Source organism: Cervus elaphus, unplaced genomic scaffold, assembly GCF_910594005.1.
Source record: "Cervus elaphus unplaced genomic scaffold, mCerEla1.1, whole genome shotgun sequence".
Taxonomy (NCBI): domain Eukaryota; kingdom Metazoa; phylum Chordata; class Mammalia; order Artiodactyla; family Cervidae; genus Cervus; species Cervus elaphus.
This window is the reverse complement of record NW_025316779.1, coordinates 5,922,910-5,941,506: the sequence shown is the minus strand read 5'-3', so window position 1 is coordinate 5,941,506 and position 18,597 is coordinate 5,922,910.

Below are 18,597 nucleotides of genomic sequence, written 5' to 3'. Positions count from 1 at the left end.
TCAAGGCTAGAGGGATCCTGAGGTCACTGTATCAACACGAAAGAGCTCCGTGGACCAAAAATCAACTCGAGATGAGAGGTTAGTCCCTGGCTTCGACTCCAGAGGAATACCACCTTACCACAAGCACCTCAAGAGGAGGCTTCTCTCAGCTCTAGGTATGTGAGAGGGACCCTGAGTTTGCGGCCTCAAGTGGAATGGACACCGCGATGCCCTGACTCGAAATAAGGCCGGATATCCCTGCAGTGACTGGAATGCAGGCTCGTCTTGCATCTCCCAAGACGAAAGGGTGTCTGAATCCCCTGTGGAGACCACAGAGAAAGACCTAGTTCCCCACCTCATCGCGACAGGAGGCCTCAAATCCTTTGAAAACTCCAGAGGTATGCGGAGATCAGTGCCTCCAAAGGAGACGATGCCTGACTCCTCGCGAAACTAGATAGGAGACCCAGGATTCCTGTGGCACGTGGAAAGGGACCCTTGGTCTCCCGTCTCAGCTGGAGAGGCGTCCCAATTGCCCTGCAAAGCCTCGAGGAGAATCCCGAGTTGTCCCACGCAACTAGGCAGGAGTCCTGACATGGCTGAACACACACGTGGGTGGAAGGGCCATCCCCGTCATAACTCGAGAATATACCCCAGGTTCTCGCCGCAACTCGAGAAAAACCATGAGACTTCCCCCTCGCCGCGAGATGAGGCCCGATTCCCCTGCACTGCATGCAGAGCAATTCTGTGTTGCACATCACACATGAAAGGAGCCTTAATTTCCTTCATGGCACTCCAGAGAAACCCCAAGAACACTGTTTCAAGGCTAGAGGGATCCTGAGGTCACTGTAGCAACACGAAAGAGCTCCGTGGACCAAGAATCAACACGAGATGAGAGGTTAGTCCCTGGCTTCGACTCCTGAGGAATACCACCTTACCAGAAGCACCTCAAAAGGAGGCTTCTCTCAGCTCTAGGTATGTGAGAGGGATCCTGAGTTTGCGGCCTCAAGTGGAATGGACACCGCGATGCCCTGACTCGAAATAAGGCCGGATATCCCTGCAGTGACTTGAATGCAGGCTCGTCTTGCATCTCCCAAGAAGAAAGGATGTCTGAATCCCCTGTGGAGACCACAGAGAAACACCTAGTTCCCCACCTCATCGCGACCGCAGGCCTCACATCCTTTGAAAACTCCAGAGGTACGGGGAGATCAGTGCCTCCAAAGGAGACGATGCCTGACTCCTCGTGAAACTTGATAGGAGTCCCAGGATTCTTGTGGCACGTGGAAAGGGACACTTGGTCTCCCGCCTCAGCTGGAGAGGCGTTCCAATTGCCCTGCCAAGCCTCGAGGAGAATCCCGAGTTGTCCCTCGCAACTATGCAGGAGTCCTGACGTCGCTGAACAAACACGTGGGTGGAAGGGCCATCCCCGTCGTAACTCGAGAATATACCCCAGGTTCCCGCCGCAACTCGAGAAAAAACATGAGACTTCCCCCTCGCCGCGAGATGAGGCCCGATTCCCCTGCACTGCGTGCAGAGCAATTCTGTGTTGCACATCACACGTGAAAGGAGCCTTGATTTCCTTCATGGCACTCCAGAGAAACCCCAAGAACACTGTTTCAAGGCTAGAGGGATCCTGAGGTCACTGTAGCAACACGAAAGAGCTCCGTGGACCAAGAATCAACACGAGATGAGAGGTTAGTCCCTGGCTTCGACTCCTGAGGAATACCACCTTACCACAAGCACCTCAAGAGGAGGCTTCTCTCAGCTCTAGGTATGTGAGAGGGATCCTGAGTTTGCGGCCTCAAGTGGAATGGACACCGCGATGCCCTGACTCGAAATAAGGCCGGATATCCCTGCAGTGACTGGAATGCAGGCTCGTCTTGCATCTCCCAGGATGAAAGGATGTCTGAATCCCCTGTGGAAAGCACAGAGAAAGAGTTAGTTCCCCACCTCATCGCGACCGATAGCCTCACATCCTTTGAAAACTCCAGAGGTACGCGGAGATCAGTGCCTCCAAAGGAGACGATGCCTGACTCCTCGTGAAACTTGATAGGAGTCCCAGGATTCCTGTGGCACTTGGAAAGGGACACTTGGTCTCCCGCCTCAGCTGGAGAGGCGTCCCAATTGCCCTGCCAAGCCTCGAGGAGAATCCAGAGTTGTCCCTCGCAACTAGGCAGGAGTCCTGACGTGGCTGAACAAACACGTGGGTGGAAGGGCCATCCCCGTCTTAACTCGAGAATATACCCCAGGTTCCCGCCGCAACTCGAGAAAAACCATGAGACTTCCCCCTCGCCGCGAGATGAGGCCCGATTTCCCTGCACTGCGTGCAGAGCAATTCTGTGTTGCACATCACACATGAAAGGAGCCTTGATTTCCTTGATGGCACTCCAGGGAAACCCCAAGAACACTGTTTCAAGGCTAGAGGGATCCTGAGGTCTCTGTAGCAACACGAAAGAGCTCCGTGGACCAAAAATCAACTCGAGATGAGAGGTTAGTCCCTGGCTTCGACTCCAGAGGAATACCACCTTACCACAAGCACCTCAAGAGGAGGCTTCTCTCAGCTCTAGGTATGTGAGAGGGACCCTGAGTTTGCGGCCTCAAGTGGAATGGACACCGCGATGCCCTGACTCGAAATAAGGCCGGATATCCCTGCAGTGACTTCAATGCAGGCTCGTCTTGCATCTCCCAGGACGAAAGGATGTCTGAATCCCCTGTGGAAAGCACAGAGAAAGATTTAGTTCCCCACCTCATCGCGACCGATAGCCTCACATCCTTTGAAAACTCCAGAGGTACGCGGAGATCAGTGCCTCCAAAGGAGACGATGCCTGACTCCTCGTGAAACTTGATAGGAGTCCCAGGATTCCTGTGGCACTTGGAAAGGGACACTTGGTCTCCCGCCTCAGCTGGAGAGGCGTCCCAATTGCCCTGCAAAGCCTCGAGGAGAATCCCGAGTTGTCCCTCGCAACTAGGCAGGAGTCCTGACGTCGCTGAAGAAACACGTGGGTGGAAGGGCCATCCCCGTCATAACTCGAGAATATACCCCAGGTTCCCGCCGCAACTCGAGAAAAACCATGAGACTTCCCCCTCGCCGCGAGATGAGGCCCGATTCCCCTGCACTGCGTGCAGAGCAATTCCGTCTTGCACATCACACATGAAAGGAGCCTTGATTTCCTTGATGGCACTCCAGAGAAACCCCAAGAACACTGTTTCAAGGCTAGAGGGATCCTGAGGTCACTGTAGCAACACGAAAGAGCTCCGTGGGCCAAAAATCAACTCGAGATGAGAGGTTAGTCCCTGGCTTCGACTCCAGAGGAATACCACCTTACCACAAGCACCTCAAGAGGAGGCTTCTCTCAGCTCTAGGTATGTGACAGGGACCCTGAGTTTGCGGCCTCAAGTGGAATGGACACCGCGATGCCCTGACTCGAAATAAGGCCGGATATCCCTGCAGTGACTGGAATGCAGGCTCGTCTTGCATCTCCCAAGACGAAAGGGTGTCTGAATCCCCTGTGGAGACCACAGAGAAAGACCTAGTTCCCCACCTCATCGCGACAGGAGGCCTCAAATCCTTTGAAAACTCCAGAGGTATGCGGAGATCAGTGCCTCCAAAGGAGACGATGCCTGACTCCTCGTGAAACTTGATAGGAGACCCAGGATTCCTGTGGCACGTGGAAAGGGACCCTTGGTCTCCCGTCTCAGCTGGAGAGGCATCCCAATTGCCCTGCAAAGCCTCGAGGAGAATCCCGAGTTGTCCCTCGCAACTAGGCAGGAGTCCTGACATGGCTGAACACACACGTGGGTGGAAGGGCCATCCCCGTCGTAACTCGAGAATATACCCCAGGTTCCCGCCGCAACTCGAGAAAAAACATGAGACTTCCCCCTCGCCGCGAGATGAGGCCCGATTCCCCTGCACTGCGTGCAGAGCAATTCTGTGTTGCACATCACACGTGAAAGGAGCCTTGATTTCCTTCATGGCACTCCAGAGAAACCCCAAGAACACTGTTTCAAGGCTAGAGGGATCCTGAGGTCACTGTAGCAACACGAAAGAGCTCCGTGGACCAAGAATCAACACGAGATGAGAGGTTAGTCCCTGGCTTCGACTCCTGAGGAATACCAGCTTACCACAAGCACCTCAAGAGGAGGCTTCTCTCAGCTCTAGGTATGTGAGAGGGATCCTGAGTTTGCGGCCTCAAGTGGAATGGACACCGCGATGCCCTGACGCGAAATAAGGCCGGATATCCCTGGAGTGACTGGAATGCAGGCTCGTCTTGCATCTCCCAGGATGAAAGGATGTCTGAATCCCCTGTGGAAAGCACAGAGAAAGAGTTAGTTCCCCACCTCATCGCGACCGATAGCCTCACATCCTTTGAAAACTCCAGAGGTACGCGGAGATCAGTGCCTCCAAAGGAGACGATGCCTGACTCCTCGTGAAACTTGATAGGAGTCCCAGGATTCCTGTGGCACTTGGAAAGGGACACTTGGTCTCCCGCCTCAGCTGGAGAGGCGTCCCAATTGCCCTGCCAAGCCTCGAGGAGAATCCAGAGTTGTCCCTCGCAACTAGGCAGGAGTCCTGACGTGGCTGAACAAACACGTGGGTGGAAGGGCCATCCCCGTCTTAACTCGAGAATATACCCCAGGTTCCCGCCGCAACTCGAGAAAAACCATGAGACTTCCCCCTCGCCGCGAGATGAGGCCCGATTTCCCTGCACTGCGTGCAGAGCAATTCTGTGTTGCACATCACACATGAAAGGAGCCTTGATTTCCTTGATGGCACTCCAGGGAAACCCCAAGAACACTGTTTCAAGGCTAGAGGGATCCTGAGGTCTCTGTAGCAACACGAAAGAGCTCCGTGGACCAAAAATCAACTCGAGATGAGAGGTTAGTCCCTGGCTTCGACTCCAGAGGAATACCACCTTACCACAAGCACCTCAAGAGGAGGCTTCTCTCAGCTCTAGGTATGTGAGAGGGACCCTGAGTTTGCGGCCTCAAGTGGAATGGACACCGCGATGCCCTGACTCGAAATAAGGCCGGATATCCCTGCAGTGACTTCAATGCAGGCTCGTCTTGCATCTCCCAGGACGAAAGGATGTCTGAATCCCCTGTGGAAAGCACAGAGAAAGATTTAGTTCCCCACCTCATCGCGACCGATAGCCTCACATCCTTTGAAAACTCCAGAGGTACGCGGAGATCAGTGCCTCCAAAGGAGACGATGCCTGACTCCTCGTGAAACTTGATAGGAGTCCCAGGATTCCTGTGGCACTTGGAAAGGGACACTTGGTCTCCCGCCTCAGCTGGAGAGGCGTCCCAATTGCCCTGCAAAGCCTCGAGGAGAATCCCGAGTTGTCCCTCGCAACTAGGCAGGAGTCCTGACGTCGCTGAAGAAACACGTGGGTGGAAGGGCCATCCCCGTCATAACTCGAGAATATACCCCAGGTTCCCGCCGCAACTCGAGAAAAACCATGAGACTTCCCCCTCGCCGCGAGATGAGGCCCGATTCCCCTGCACTGCGTGCAGAGCAATTCCGTCTTGCACATCACACATGAAAGGAGCCTTGATTTCCTTGATGGCACTCCAGAGAAACCCCAAGAACACTGTTTCAAGGCTAGAGGGATCCTGAGGTCACTGTAGCAACACGAAAGAGCTCCGTGGACCAAAAATCAACTCGAGATGAGAGGTTAGTCCCTGGCTTCGACTCCAGAGGAATACCACCTTACCACAAGCACCTCAAGAGGAGGCTTCTCTCAGCTCTAGGTATGTGACAGGGACCCTGAGTTTGCGGCCTCAAGTGGAATGGACACCGCGATGCCCTGACTCGAAATAAGGCCGGATATCCCTGCAGTGACTGGAATGCAGGCTCGTCTTGCATCTCCCAAGACGAAAGGGTGTCTGAATCCCCTGTGGAGACCACAGAGAAAGACCTAGTTCCCCACCTCATCGCGACAGGAGGCCTCAAATCCTTTGAAAACTCCAGAGGTATGCGGAGATCAGTGCCTCCAAAGGAGACGATGCCTGACTCCTCGTGAAACTTGATAGGAGACCCAGGATTCCTGTGGCACGTGGAAAGGGACCCTTGGTCTCCCGTCTCAGCTGGAGAGGCATCCCAATTGCCCTGCAAAGCCTCGAGGAGAATCCCGAGTTGTCCCTCGCAACTAGGCAGGAGTCCTGACATGGCTGAACACACACGTGGGTGGAAGGGCCATCCCCGTCGTAACTCGAGAATATACCCCAGGTTCCCGCCGCAACTCGAGAAAAAACATGAGACTTCCCCCTCGCCGCGAGATGAGGCCCGATTCCCCTGCACTGCGTGCAGAGCAATTCTGTGTTGCACATCACACGTGAAAGGAGCCTTGATTTCCTTCATGGCACTCCAGAGAAACCCCAAGAACACTGTTTCAAGGCTAGAGGGATCCTGAGGTCACTGTAGCAACACGAAAGAGCTCCGTGGACCAAGAATCAACACGAGATGAGAGGTTAGTCCCTGGCTTCGACTCCTGAGGAATACCACCTTACCACAAGCACCTCAAGAGGAGGCTTCTCTCAGCTCTAGGTATGTGAGAGGGATCCTGAGTTTGCGGCCTCAAGTGGAATGGACACCGCGATGCCCTGACTCGAAATAAGGCCGGATATCCCTGCAGTGACTTCAATGCAGGCTCGTCTTGCATCTCCCAGGACGAAAGGATGTCTGAATCCCCTGTGGAAAGCACAGAGAAAGAGTTAGTTCCCCACCTCATCGCGACCGATAGCCTCACATCCTTTGAAAACTCCAGAGGTACGCGGAGATCAGTGCCTCCAAAGGAGACGATGCCTGACTCCTCGTGAAACTTGATAGGAGTCCCAGGATTCCTGTGGCACTTGGAAAGGGACACTTGGTCTCCCGCCTCAGCTGGAGAGGCGTTCCAATTGCCCTGCCAAGCCTCGAGGAGAATCCAGAGTTGTCCCTCGCAACTAGGCAGGAGTCCTGACGTGGCTGAACAAACACGTGGGTGGAAGGGCCATCCCCGTCGTAACTCGAGAATATACCCCAGGTTCCCGCCGCAACTCGAGAAAAACCATGAGACTTCCCCCTCGCCGCGAGATGAGGCCCGATTCCCCTGCACTGCGTGCAGAGCAATTCTGTGTTGCACATCACACATGAAAGGAGCCTTGATTTCCTTGATGGCACTCCAGGGAAACCCCAAGAACACTGTTTCAAGGCTAGAGGGATCCTGAGGTCTCTGTAGCAACACGAAAGAGCTCCGTGGACCAAAAATCAACTCGAGATGAGAGGTTAGTCCCTGGCTTCGACTCCAGAGGAATACCACCTTACCACAAGCACCTCAAGAGGAGGCTTCTCTCAGCTCTAGGTATGTGAGAGGGACCCTGAGTTTGCGGCCTCAAGTGGAATGGACACCGCGATGCCCTGACTCGAAATAAGGCCGGATATCCCTGCAGTGACTTCAATGCAGGCTCGTCTTGCCTCTCCCAGGACGAAAGGATGTCTGAATCCCCTGTGGAAAGCACAGAGAAAGATTTAGTTCCCCACCTCATCGCGACCGATAGCCTCACATCCTTTGAAAACTCCAGAGGTACGCGGAGATCAGTGCCTCCAAAGGAGACGATGCCTGACTCCTCGTGAAACTTGATAGGAGTCCCAGGATTCCTGTGGCACTTGGAAAGGGACACTTGGTCTCCCGCCTCAGCTGGAGAGGCGTCCCAATTGCCCTGCAAAGCCTCGAGGAGAATCCCGAGTTGTCCCTCGCAACTAGGCAGGAGTCCTGACGTCGCTGAAGAAACACGTGGGTGGAAGGGCCATCCCCGTCATAACTCGAGAATATACCCCAGGTTCCCGCCGCAACTCGAGAAAAACCATGAGACTTCCCTCTCGCGGCGAGATGAGGCCCGATTCCCCTGCACTGCGTGCAGAGCAATTCCGTCTTGCACATCACACATGAAAGGAGCCTTGATTTCCTTGATGGCACTCCAGAGAAACCCCAAGAACACTGTTTCAAGGCTAGAGGGATCCTGAGGTCACTGTAGCAACACGAAAGAGCTCCGTGGGCCAAAAATCAACTCGAGATGAGAGGTTAGTCCCTGGCTTCGTCTCCAGAGGAATACCACCTTACCACAAGCACCTCAAGAGGAGGCTTCTCTCAGCTCTAGGTATGTGAGAGGGACCCTGAGTTTGCGGCCTCAAGTGGAATGGACACCGTGATGCCCTGACGCGAAATAAGGCCGGATATCCCTGCAGTGACTTGAATGCAGGCTCGTCTTGCATCTCCCAAGATGAAAGGGTGTCTGAATCCCCTGTGGAGACCACAGAGAAAGACCTAGTTCCCCACCTCATCGCGACCGGAGGCCTCACATCCTTTGAAAACTCCAGAGGTACGCGGAGATCAGTGCCTCCAAAGGAGACGATGCCTGACTCCTCGTGAAACTTGATAGGAGTCCCAGGATTCCTGGGGCACGTGGAAAGGGACCCTTGGTCTCCCGCCTCAGCTGGAGAGGCGTCCCAATTGCCTTGCCAAGCCTCGAGGAGAATCCCGAGTTGTGTCTCGCAACTAGGCAAGAGTCCTGACGTGGCTGAACAAACACGTGTGTGGAAGGGCCATCCCCGTCGTAACTCGAGAATATACCCCAGGTTCCCGCCGCAACTCGAGAAAAACCATGAGACTTCCCCCTCGCCATGAGATGAGGCCCGATTCCCCTGCACTGCGTGCAGAGCAATTCTGTGTTGCACATCACACATGAAAGGAGCCTTGATTTCCTTCATGGCACTCCAGAGAAACCCCAAGAACACTGTTTCAAGGCTAGAGGGATCCTGAGGTCACTGTAGCAACACGAAAGAGCTCCGTGGACCAAAAATCAACTCGAGATGAGAGGTTAGTCCCTGGCTTCGACTCCAGAGGAATACCACCTTACCACAAGCACCTCAAGAGGAGGCTTCTCTCAGCTCTAGGTATGTGAGAGGGACCCTGAGTTTGCAGCCTCAAGTGGAATGGACACCGTGATGCCCTGACTCGAAATAAGGCCGGATATCCCTGCAGTGACTTAAATGCAGGCTCGTCTTGCATCTCCCAAGACGAAAGGGTGTCTGAATCCCCTGTGGAGACCACAGAGAAAGACCTAGTTCCCCACCTCATCGCGACAGGAGGCCTCACATCCTTTGAAAACTCCAGAGGTATGCGGAGATCAGTGCCTCCAAAGGAGACGATGCCTGACTCCTCGTGAAACTTGATAGGAGACCCAGGATTCCTGTGGCACGTGGAAAGGGACCCTTGGTCTCCCGTCTCAGCTGGAGAGGCGTCCCAATTGCCCTGCAAAGCCTCGAGGAGAATCCCGAGTTGTCCCTCGCAACTAGGCAGGAGTCCTGACATGGCTGAACACACACGTGTGTGGAAGGGCCATCCCCGTCGTAACTCGAGAATATACCCCAGGTTCCCGCCGCAACTCGAGAAAAACCATGAGACTTCCCCCTCGCCGCGAGATGAGGCCCGATTCCCCTGCACTGCGTGCAGAGCAATTCCGTGTTGCCCCTCACACATGAAAGGAGCCTTGATTTCCTTGATGGCACTCCAGAGAAACCCCAAGAACACTGTTTCAAGGCTAGAGGGATCCTGAGGTCACTGTAGCAACACAAAAGAGCTCCGTGGACCAAGAATCAACACGAGATGAGAGGTTAGTCCCTGGCTTCGACTCCTGAGGAATACCACCTTACCACAAGCACCTCAAGAGGAGGCTTATCTCAGCTCTAGGTATGTGAGAGGGATCCTGAGTTTGCGGCCTCAAGTGGAATGGACACCGCGATGCCCTGACTCGAAATAAGGCCGGATATCCCTGCAGTGATTTGAATGCAGGCTCGTCTTGCATCTCCCAAGAAGAAAGGATGTCTGAATCCCCTGTGGAGACCACAGAGAAAGACCTAGTTCCCCACCTCATCGCGACCGCAGGCCTCACATCCTTTGAAAACTCCAGAGGTACGCGGAGATCAGTGCCTCCAAAGGAGACGATGCCTGACTCCTCGTGAAACTTGATAGGAGTCCCAGGATTCTTGTGGCACGTGGAAAGGGACCCTTGGTCTCCCGCCTCAGCTGGAGAGGCGTCCCAATTGCCCTGCCAAGCCTCGAGGAGAATCCCGAGTTGTCCCTCGCAACTAGGCAGGAGTCCTGCCGTGGCTGAACAAACACGTGGGTGGAAGGGCCATCCCCGTCGTAACTCGAGAATATACCCCAGGTTCCCGCCGCAACTCGAGAAAAACCATGAGACTTCCCCCTCGATGCGAGATGAGGCCCGATTCCCCTGTACTGCGTGCAGAGCAATTCCGTCTTGCACATCACACATGAAAGGAGCCTTGATTTCCTTGATGGCACTCCAGAGAAACCCCAAGAACACTGTTTCAAGGCTAGAGGGATCCTGAGGTCACTGTAGCAACACGAAAGAACTCTGTGGACCAAAAATCAACTCGAAAAGAGAGGTTAGTCCCTGGATTCGTCTCCAGAGGAATACCACCTTACCACAAGTACCTCAAGAGGAGGCTTCTCTCAGCTCTAGGTATGTGAGAGGGACCCTGAGTTTGCGGCCTCAAGTGGAATGGACACCGCGATGCCCTGACTCGAAATAAGGCCGGATATCCCTGCAGTGACTTCAATGCAGGCTCGTCTTGCATCTCCCAGGACGAAAGGATGTCTGAATCCCCTGTGGAAAGCACAGAGAAAGATTTAGTTCCCCACCTCATCGCGACCGATAGCCTCACGTCCTTTGAAAACTCCAGAGGTACGCGGAGATCAGTTCCTCCAAAGGAGACGATGCCTGACTCCTCGTGAAACTTGATAGGAGTCCCAGGATTCCTGTGGCACTTGGAAAGGGACACTTGGTCTCCCGCCTCAGCTGGAGAGGCGTCCCAATTGCCCTGCAAAGCCTCGAGGAGAATCCCGAGTTGTCACTCGCAACTAGGCAGGAGTCCTGACGTCGCTGAAGAAACACGTGGGTGGAAGGGCCATCCCCGTCATAACTCGAGAATATACCCCAGGTTCCCGCCGCAACTCGAGAAAAACCATGAGACTTCCCCCTCGCCGCGAGATGAGGCCCGATTCCCCTGCGCTGCGTGCAGAGCAATTCCGTGTTGCACATCACACATGATAGGAGCCTTGATTTCCTTGATGGCACTCCAGAGAAACCCCAAGAACACTGTTTCAAGGCTAGAGGGATCCTGAGGTCACTGTAGCAACACGAAAGAGCTCCGTGGGCCAAAAATCAACTCGAGATGAGAGGTTAGTCCCTGGCTTCGACTCCAGAGGAATGCCACCTTACCACAAGCACCTCAAGAGGAGGCTTCTCTCAACTCTAGGTATGTGAGAGGGACCCTGAGTTTGCGGCCTCAAGTGGAATGGACACCGCGATGCCCTGACTCGAATTAAGGCCGGATATCCCTGCAGTGACTGGAATGCAGGCTCGTCTTGCATCTCCCAAGACGAAAGGGTGTCTGAATCCCCTGTGGAGACCACAGAGAAAGATCTAGATCCCCACCTCATCGCGACAGGAGGCCTCAAATCCTTTGAAAACTCCAGAGGTATGCGGAGATCAGTGCCTCCAAAGGAGACGATGCCTGACTCCTCGTGAAACTTGATAGGAGACCCAGGATTCCTGTGGCACGTGGAAAGGGACCCTTGGTCTCCCGTCTCAGCTGGAGAGGCGTCCCAATTGCCCTGCAAAGCCTCGAGGAGAATACCGAGTTGTCCCTCGCAACTAGGCAGGAGTCCTGACATGGCTGAACACACACGTGTGTGGAAGGGCCATCCCCGTCGTAACTCGAGAATATACCCCAGGTTCCCGCCGCAACTCGAGAAAAACCATGAGACTTCCCCATCGCCGCGAGATGAGGCCCGATTACCCTGCACTGGGTGCAGAGCAATTCCGTGTTGCAGATCACACATGAAAGGAGCCTTGATTTCCTTGATGGCACTCCAGAGAAACCCCAAGAACACTGTTTCAAGGCTAGAGGGATCCTGAGGTCACTGTAGCAACACGAAAGAGCTCCGTGGACCAAGAATCAACACGAGATGAGAGGTTAGACCCTGGCTTCGACTCCTGAGGAATACCACCTTACCACAAGCACCTCAAGAGGAGGCTTCTCTCAGCTCTAGGTATGTGAGAGGGACCCTGAGTTTGCGGCCTCAAGTGGAATGGACACCTCGATGCCCTGACTCGAAATAAGGCCGGATATCCCTGCAGTGACTTGAATGCAGGCTCGTCTTGCATCTCCCAAGAAGAAAGGATGTCTGAATCCCCTGTGGAGACCACAGAGAAAGACCTAGTTCCCCACCTCATCGCGACCGGAGGCCTCACATCCTTTGAAAACTCCAGAGGTACGCGGAGATCAGTGCCTCCAAAGGAGACGATGCCTGACTCCTCGTGAAACTTGATAGGAGTCCCAGGATTCTTGTGGCACGTGGAAAGGGACCCTTGGTCTCCCGCCTCAGCTGGAGAGGCGTCCCAATTGCCTTGCCAAGCCTCGAGGAGAATCCCGAGTTGTGTCTCGCAACTAGGCAAGAGTCCTGACGTGGCTGAACAAACACGTGTGTGGAAGTTCCATCCCCGTCGTAACTCGAGAATATACCCCCGGTTCCCGCCGCAACTCGAGAAAAACCATGAGACTTCCCCCTCGCCGCGAGATGAGGCCCGATTCCCCTGCACTGCGTGCAGAGCAATTCCGTCTTGCACATCACACATGAAAGGAGCCTTGATTTCCTTCATGGCACTCCAGAGAAACCCCAAGAACACTGTTTCAAGGCTAGAGGGATCCTGAGGTCACTGTAGCAACACGAAAGAGCTACGTGGACCAAAAATCAACTCGAGATGAGAGGTTAGTCCCTGGCTTCGACTCCAGAGGAATACCACCTTACCACAAGCACCTCAAGAGGAGGCTATTCTCATCTCTAGGTATGTGAGAGGGACCCTGAGTTTGCGGCCTCAAGTGGAATGGACACCACGATGCCCTGACTCGAAATAAGGCCGGATATCCCTGCAGTGACTGGAATGCAGGCTCGTCTTGCATCTCCCAAGACGAAAGGGTGTCTGAATCCCCTGTGGAGACCACAGAGAAAGACCTAGTTCCCCACCTCATCGCGACAGGAGGCCTCACATCCTTTGAAAACTCCAGAGGTACGCGGAGATCAGTGCCTCCAAAGGAGACGATGCCTGACTCCTCGTGAAACTTGATAGGAGACCCAGGATTCCTGTGGCACATGGAAAGGGACCCTTGGTCTCCCGCCTCAGCTGGAGAGGCGTCCCAATTGCCCTGCAAAGCCTCGAGGAGAATCCAGAGTTGTCCCTCGCAACTAGGCAGGAGTCCTGACATGGCTGAACACACACGTGTGTGGAAGGGCCATCCCCGTCGTAACTCGAGAATATACCCCAGGTTCCCGCCGCAACTCGAGAAAAACCATGAGACTACCCCCTCGCCGCGAGATGAGGCCCGATTCCCCTGCACTGCGTGCAGAGCAATTCCGTGTTGCACATCACACATGAAAGGAGCCTTGATTTCCTTGATGGCACTCCAGAGAAACCCCAAGAACACTGTTTCAAGGCTAGAGGGATCCTGAGGTCACTGTAGCAACACGAAAGAGCTCCGTGGACCAAGAATCAACACGAGATGAGAGGTTAGTCCCTGGCTTCGACTCCTGAGGAATACCAATTTACCACAAGCACCTCAAGAGGAGGCTTCTCTCAGCTCTAGGTATGTGAGAGGGATCCTGAGTTTGCGGCCTCAAGTGGAATGGACACCGCGATGCCCTGACTCGAAATAAGGCCGGATATCCCTGCAGTGACTTGAATGCAGGCTCCTCTTGCATCTCCCAAGAAGAAAGGATGTCTGAATCCCCTGTGGAGACCACAGAGAAACACCTAGTTCCCCACCTCATCGCGACCGGAGGCCTCACATCCTTTGAAAACTCCAGAGGTACGCGGAGATCAGTGCCTCCAAAGGAGACGATGCCTGACTCCTCGTGAAACTTGATAGGAGTCCCAGGATTCTTGTGGCACGTGGAAAGGGACCCTTGGTCTCCCGCCTCAGCTGGAGAGGCGTTCCAATTGCCCTGCCAAGCCTCGAGGAGAATCCCGAGTTGTCCCTCGCAACTAGGCAGGAGTCCTGACGTGGCTGAACAAACACGTGGGTGGAAGGGACATCCCCGACGTAACTCGAGAATATACCCCAGGTTCCCGCCGCAACTCGATAAAAACCATGAGACTTCCCCCTCGATGCGAGATGAGGCCCAATTCCCCTGTACTGCGTGCAGAGCAATTCCGTCTTGGACATCACACATGAAAGGAGCCTTGATTTCCTTGATTGCACTCCAGAGAAACCCCAAGAACACTGTTTCAAGGATAGAGGGATCCTGAGGTCACTGTAGCAACACGAAAGAACTCTGTGGACCAAAAATCAACTCGTAAAGAGAGGTTAGTCCCTGGATTCGTCTCCAGAGGAATACCACCTTACCACAAGCACCTCAAGAGGAGGCTTCTCTCAGCTCTAGGTATGTGAGAGGGACCCTGATTTTGCGGCCTCAAGTGGAATGGACACCGTGATGCCCTGACTCGAAATAAGGCCGGATATCCCAGCAGTGACTTCAATGCAGGCTCGTCTTGCATCTCCCAGGACGAAAGGATGTCTGAATCCCCTGTGGAAAGCACAGAGAAAGACTTAGTTCCCCACCTCATCGCGACCGATAGCCTCACATCCTTTGAAAACTCCAGAGGTACGCGGAGATCAGTGCCTCCAAAGGAGACGATGCCTGACTCCTCGTGAAACTTGATAGGAGTCCCAGGATTCTTGTGGCACGTGGAAAGGGACCCTTGGTCTACCGCCTCAGCTGGAGAGGCGTCCCAATTGCCCTGCCAAGACTCGAGGAGAATCCCGAGTTGTCCCTCGCAACTAGGCAGGAGTCCTGACTTCGCTGAAGAAACACGTGGGTGGAAGGGCCATCCCCATCGTAACTCGAGAATATACCCAGGTTCCCGCCGCAACTCGAGAAAAACCATGAGACTTCCCCCTCGCCGCGAGATGAGGCCCGATTCCCCTGCACTGCGTGCAGAGCAATTCCGTGTTGCACATCACACATGAAAGGAGCCTTGATTTCCTTGATGGCACTCCAGAGAAACCCCAAGAACACTGTTTCAAGGCTAGAGGGATCCTGAGGTCACTGTAGCAACACGAAAGAGCTCCGTGGGCCAAAAATCAACTCGAGATGAGAGGTTAGTCCCTGGCTTCGACTCCAGAGGAATACCACCTTACCACAAGCACCTCAAGAGGAGGCTTCTCTCAGCTCTAGGTCTGTGAGAGGGACCCTGAGTTTTCGGCCTCAAGTGGAATGGACACCGCGATGCCCTGACGCGAAATAAGGCTGGATATCCCTGCAGTGACTTGAATGCAGGCTCGTCTTGCATCTCCCAAGATGAAAGGATGTCTGAATCCCCTGTGGAGACCACAGAGAAAGACCTAGTTCCCCACCTCATCGCGACCGGAGGCCTCACATCCTTTGAAAACTCCAGAGGTACGCGGAGATCAGTGCCTCCAAAGGAGACGATGCCTGACTCCTCGTGAAACTTGATAGGAGTCCCAGGATTCCTGTGGAACTTGGAAAGGGACACTTGGTCTCCCGCCTCAGCTGGAGAGGCGTCCCAATTGCCCTGCAAAGCCTCGAGGAGAATCCCGAGTTGTCCCTCGCAACTAGGCAGGAGTCCTGACGTCGCTGACGAAACACGTGGGTGGAAGGGCCATCCCCGTCGTAACTCGAGAATATACCCCAGGTTCCCACCGCAACTCGAGAAAAACCATGAGACTTCCCCCTCGCCGAGAGATGAGGCCCGATTCCCCTGCACTGCGTGCAGAGCAATTCCGTCTTGCACATCACACATGAAAGGAGCCTTGATTTCCTTGATGGCACTCCAGAGAAACCCCAAGAACACTGTTTCAAGGCTAGAGGGATCCTGAGGTCACTGTAGCAACACGAAAGAGCTCCGTGGACCAAGAATCAACACGAGATGAGAGGTTAGTCCCTGGCTTCGACTCCTGAGGAATACCACCTTACCACAAGCACCTCAAGAGGAGGCTTCTCTCAGCTCTAGGTATGTGAGAGGGACCCTGAGTTTGCGGCCTCAAGTGGAATGGACACCGCGATGCCCTGACTCGAAATAAGGCCGGATATCCCTGCAGTGACTTGAATGCAGGCTCGTCTTGCATCTCCCAAGAAGAAAGGATGTCTGAATCCCCTGTGGAGACCACAGAGAAACACCTAGTTCCCCACCTCATCGCGACCGGAGGCCTCACATCCTTTGAAAACTCCAGAGGTACGCGGAGATCAGTGCCTCCAAAGGAGACGATGCCTGACTCCTCGTGAAACTTGATAGGAGTCCCAGGATTCTTGTGGCACGTGGAAAGGGACACTTGGTCTCCCGCCTCAGCTGGAGAGGCGTTCCAATTGCCCTGCCAAGCCTCGAGGAGAATCCCGAGTTGTCCCTCGCAACTAGGCAGGAGTCCTGACGTGGCTGAACAAACACATGGGTGGAAGGGCCATCCCCGTCGTAACTCGAGAATATACCCCAGGTTCCCGCCGCAACTCGAGAAAAACCATGAGACTTCCCCCTCGCCGCGAGATGAGGCCCGATTCCCCTGCACTGCGTGCAGAGCAATTCCGTCTTGCACATCACACATGAAAGGAGCCTTGATTTCCTTGATGGCACTCCAGAGAAACCCCAAGAACACTGTTTCAAGGATAGAGGGATCCTGAGGTCACTGTAGCAACACGAAAGAACTCTGTGGACCAAAAATCAACTCGAAAAGAGAGGTTAGTCCCTGGATTCGTCTCCAGAGGAATACCACCTTACCACAAGCACCTCAAGAGGAGGCTTCTCTCAGCTCTAGGTATGTGAGAGGGACCCTGAGTTTGCGGCCTCAAGTGGAATGGACACCGCGATGCCCTGACTCGAAATAAGGCCGGATATCCCTGCAGTGACTTCAATGCAGGCTCGTCTTGCATCTCCCAGGACGAAAGGATGTCTGAATCCCCTGTGGAAAGCACAGAGAAAGATTTAGTTCCCCACCTCATCGCGACCGGAGGCCTCACATCCTTTGAAAACTCCAGAGGTTCGCGGAGATCAGTGCCTCCAAAGGAGACGATGCCTGACTCCTCGTGAAACTTGATAGGAGTCCCAGGATTCCTGTGGCACGTGGAAAGGGACCCTTGGTCTCCCGCCTCAGCTGGAGAGGCGTCCCAAATGCCTTGCCAAGCCTCGAGGAGAATCACGAGTTGTGTCTCGCAACTAGGCAAGAGTCCTGACGTGGCTGAACAAACATGTGTGTGGAAGGGCCATCCCCGTCGTAACTCGAGAATATACCTCAGGTTCCCGCCGCAACTCGAGAAAAACCATGAGACTTCCCCCTCGCCGCGAGATGAGGCCCGATTCCCCTGCACTGCGTGCAGAGCAATTCTGTGTTGCACATCACACATGAAAGGAGCCTTGATTTCCTTCATGGCACTCCAGGGAAACCCCAAGAACACTGTTTCAAGGCTAGAGGGATCCTGAGGTCACTGTATCAACACGAAAGAACTCTGTGGACCAAAAATCAACTCGAGATGAGAGGTTAGTCCCTGGCTTCGACTCCAGAGGAATACCACCTTACCACAAGCACCTCAAGAGGAGGCTTCTCTCAGCTCTAGGTATGTGAGAGGGACCCTGAGTTTGCGGCCTCAAGTGGAATGGACACCGCGATGCCCTGACTCGAAATAAGGCCGGATATCCCTGCAGTGACTGGAATGCAGGCTTGTCTTGCATCTCCCAAGACGAAAGGGTGTCTGAATCCCCTGTGGAGACCACAGAGAAAGACCTAGTTCCCCACCTCATCGCGACAGGAGGCCTCAAATCCTTTGAAAACTCCAGAGGTATGCGGAGATCAGTGCCTCCAAAGGAGACGATGCCTGACTCCTCGTGAAACTTGATAGGAGACCCAGGATTCCTGTGGCACTTGGAAAGGGACACTTGGTCTCCCGTCTCAGCTGGAGAGGCGTCCCAATTGCCCTGCAAAGCCTCGAGGAGAATCCCGAGATGTCCCTCGCAACTAGGCAGGAGTCCTGACATGGCTGAACACACACGTGGGTGGAAGGGCCATCCCCGTCGTAACTCGGGAATATACCCCAGGTTCCCGCCGCAACTCGAGAAAAAACATGAGACTTCCCCCTCGCCGCGAGATGAGGCCCGATTCCCCTGCACTGCGTGCAGAGCAATTCTGTGTTGCACATCACACATGAAAGGAGCCTTGATTTCCTTGATGGCACTCCAGAGAAACCCCAAGAACACTGTTTCAAGGCTAGAGGGATCCTGAGGTCACTGTAGCAACACGAAAGAGCTCCGTGGACCAAGAATCAACACGAGATGAGAGGTTAGTCCCTGGCTTCGACTCCTGAGGAATACCACCTTACCACAAGCACCTCAAGAGGAGGCTTCTCTCAGCTCTAGGTATGTGAGAGGGATCCTGAGTTTGCGGCCTCAAGTGGAATGGACACCGCGATGGCCTGACTCGAAATAAGGCCGGATATCCCTGCAGTGACTTGAATGCAGGCTCGTCTTGCATCTCCCAAGGAGAAAGGATGT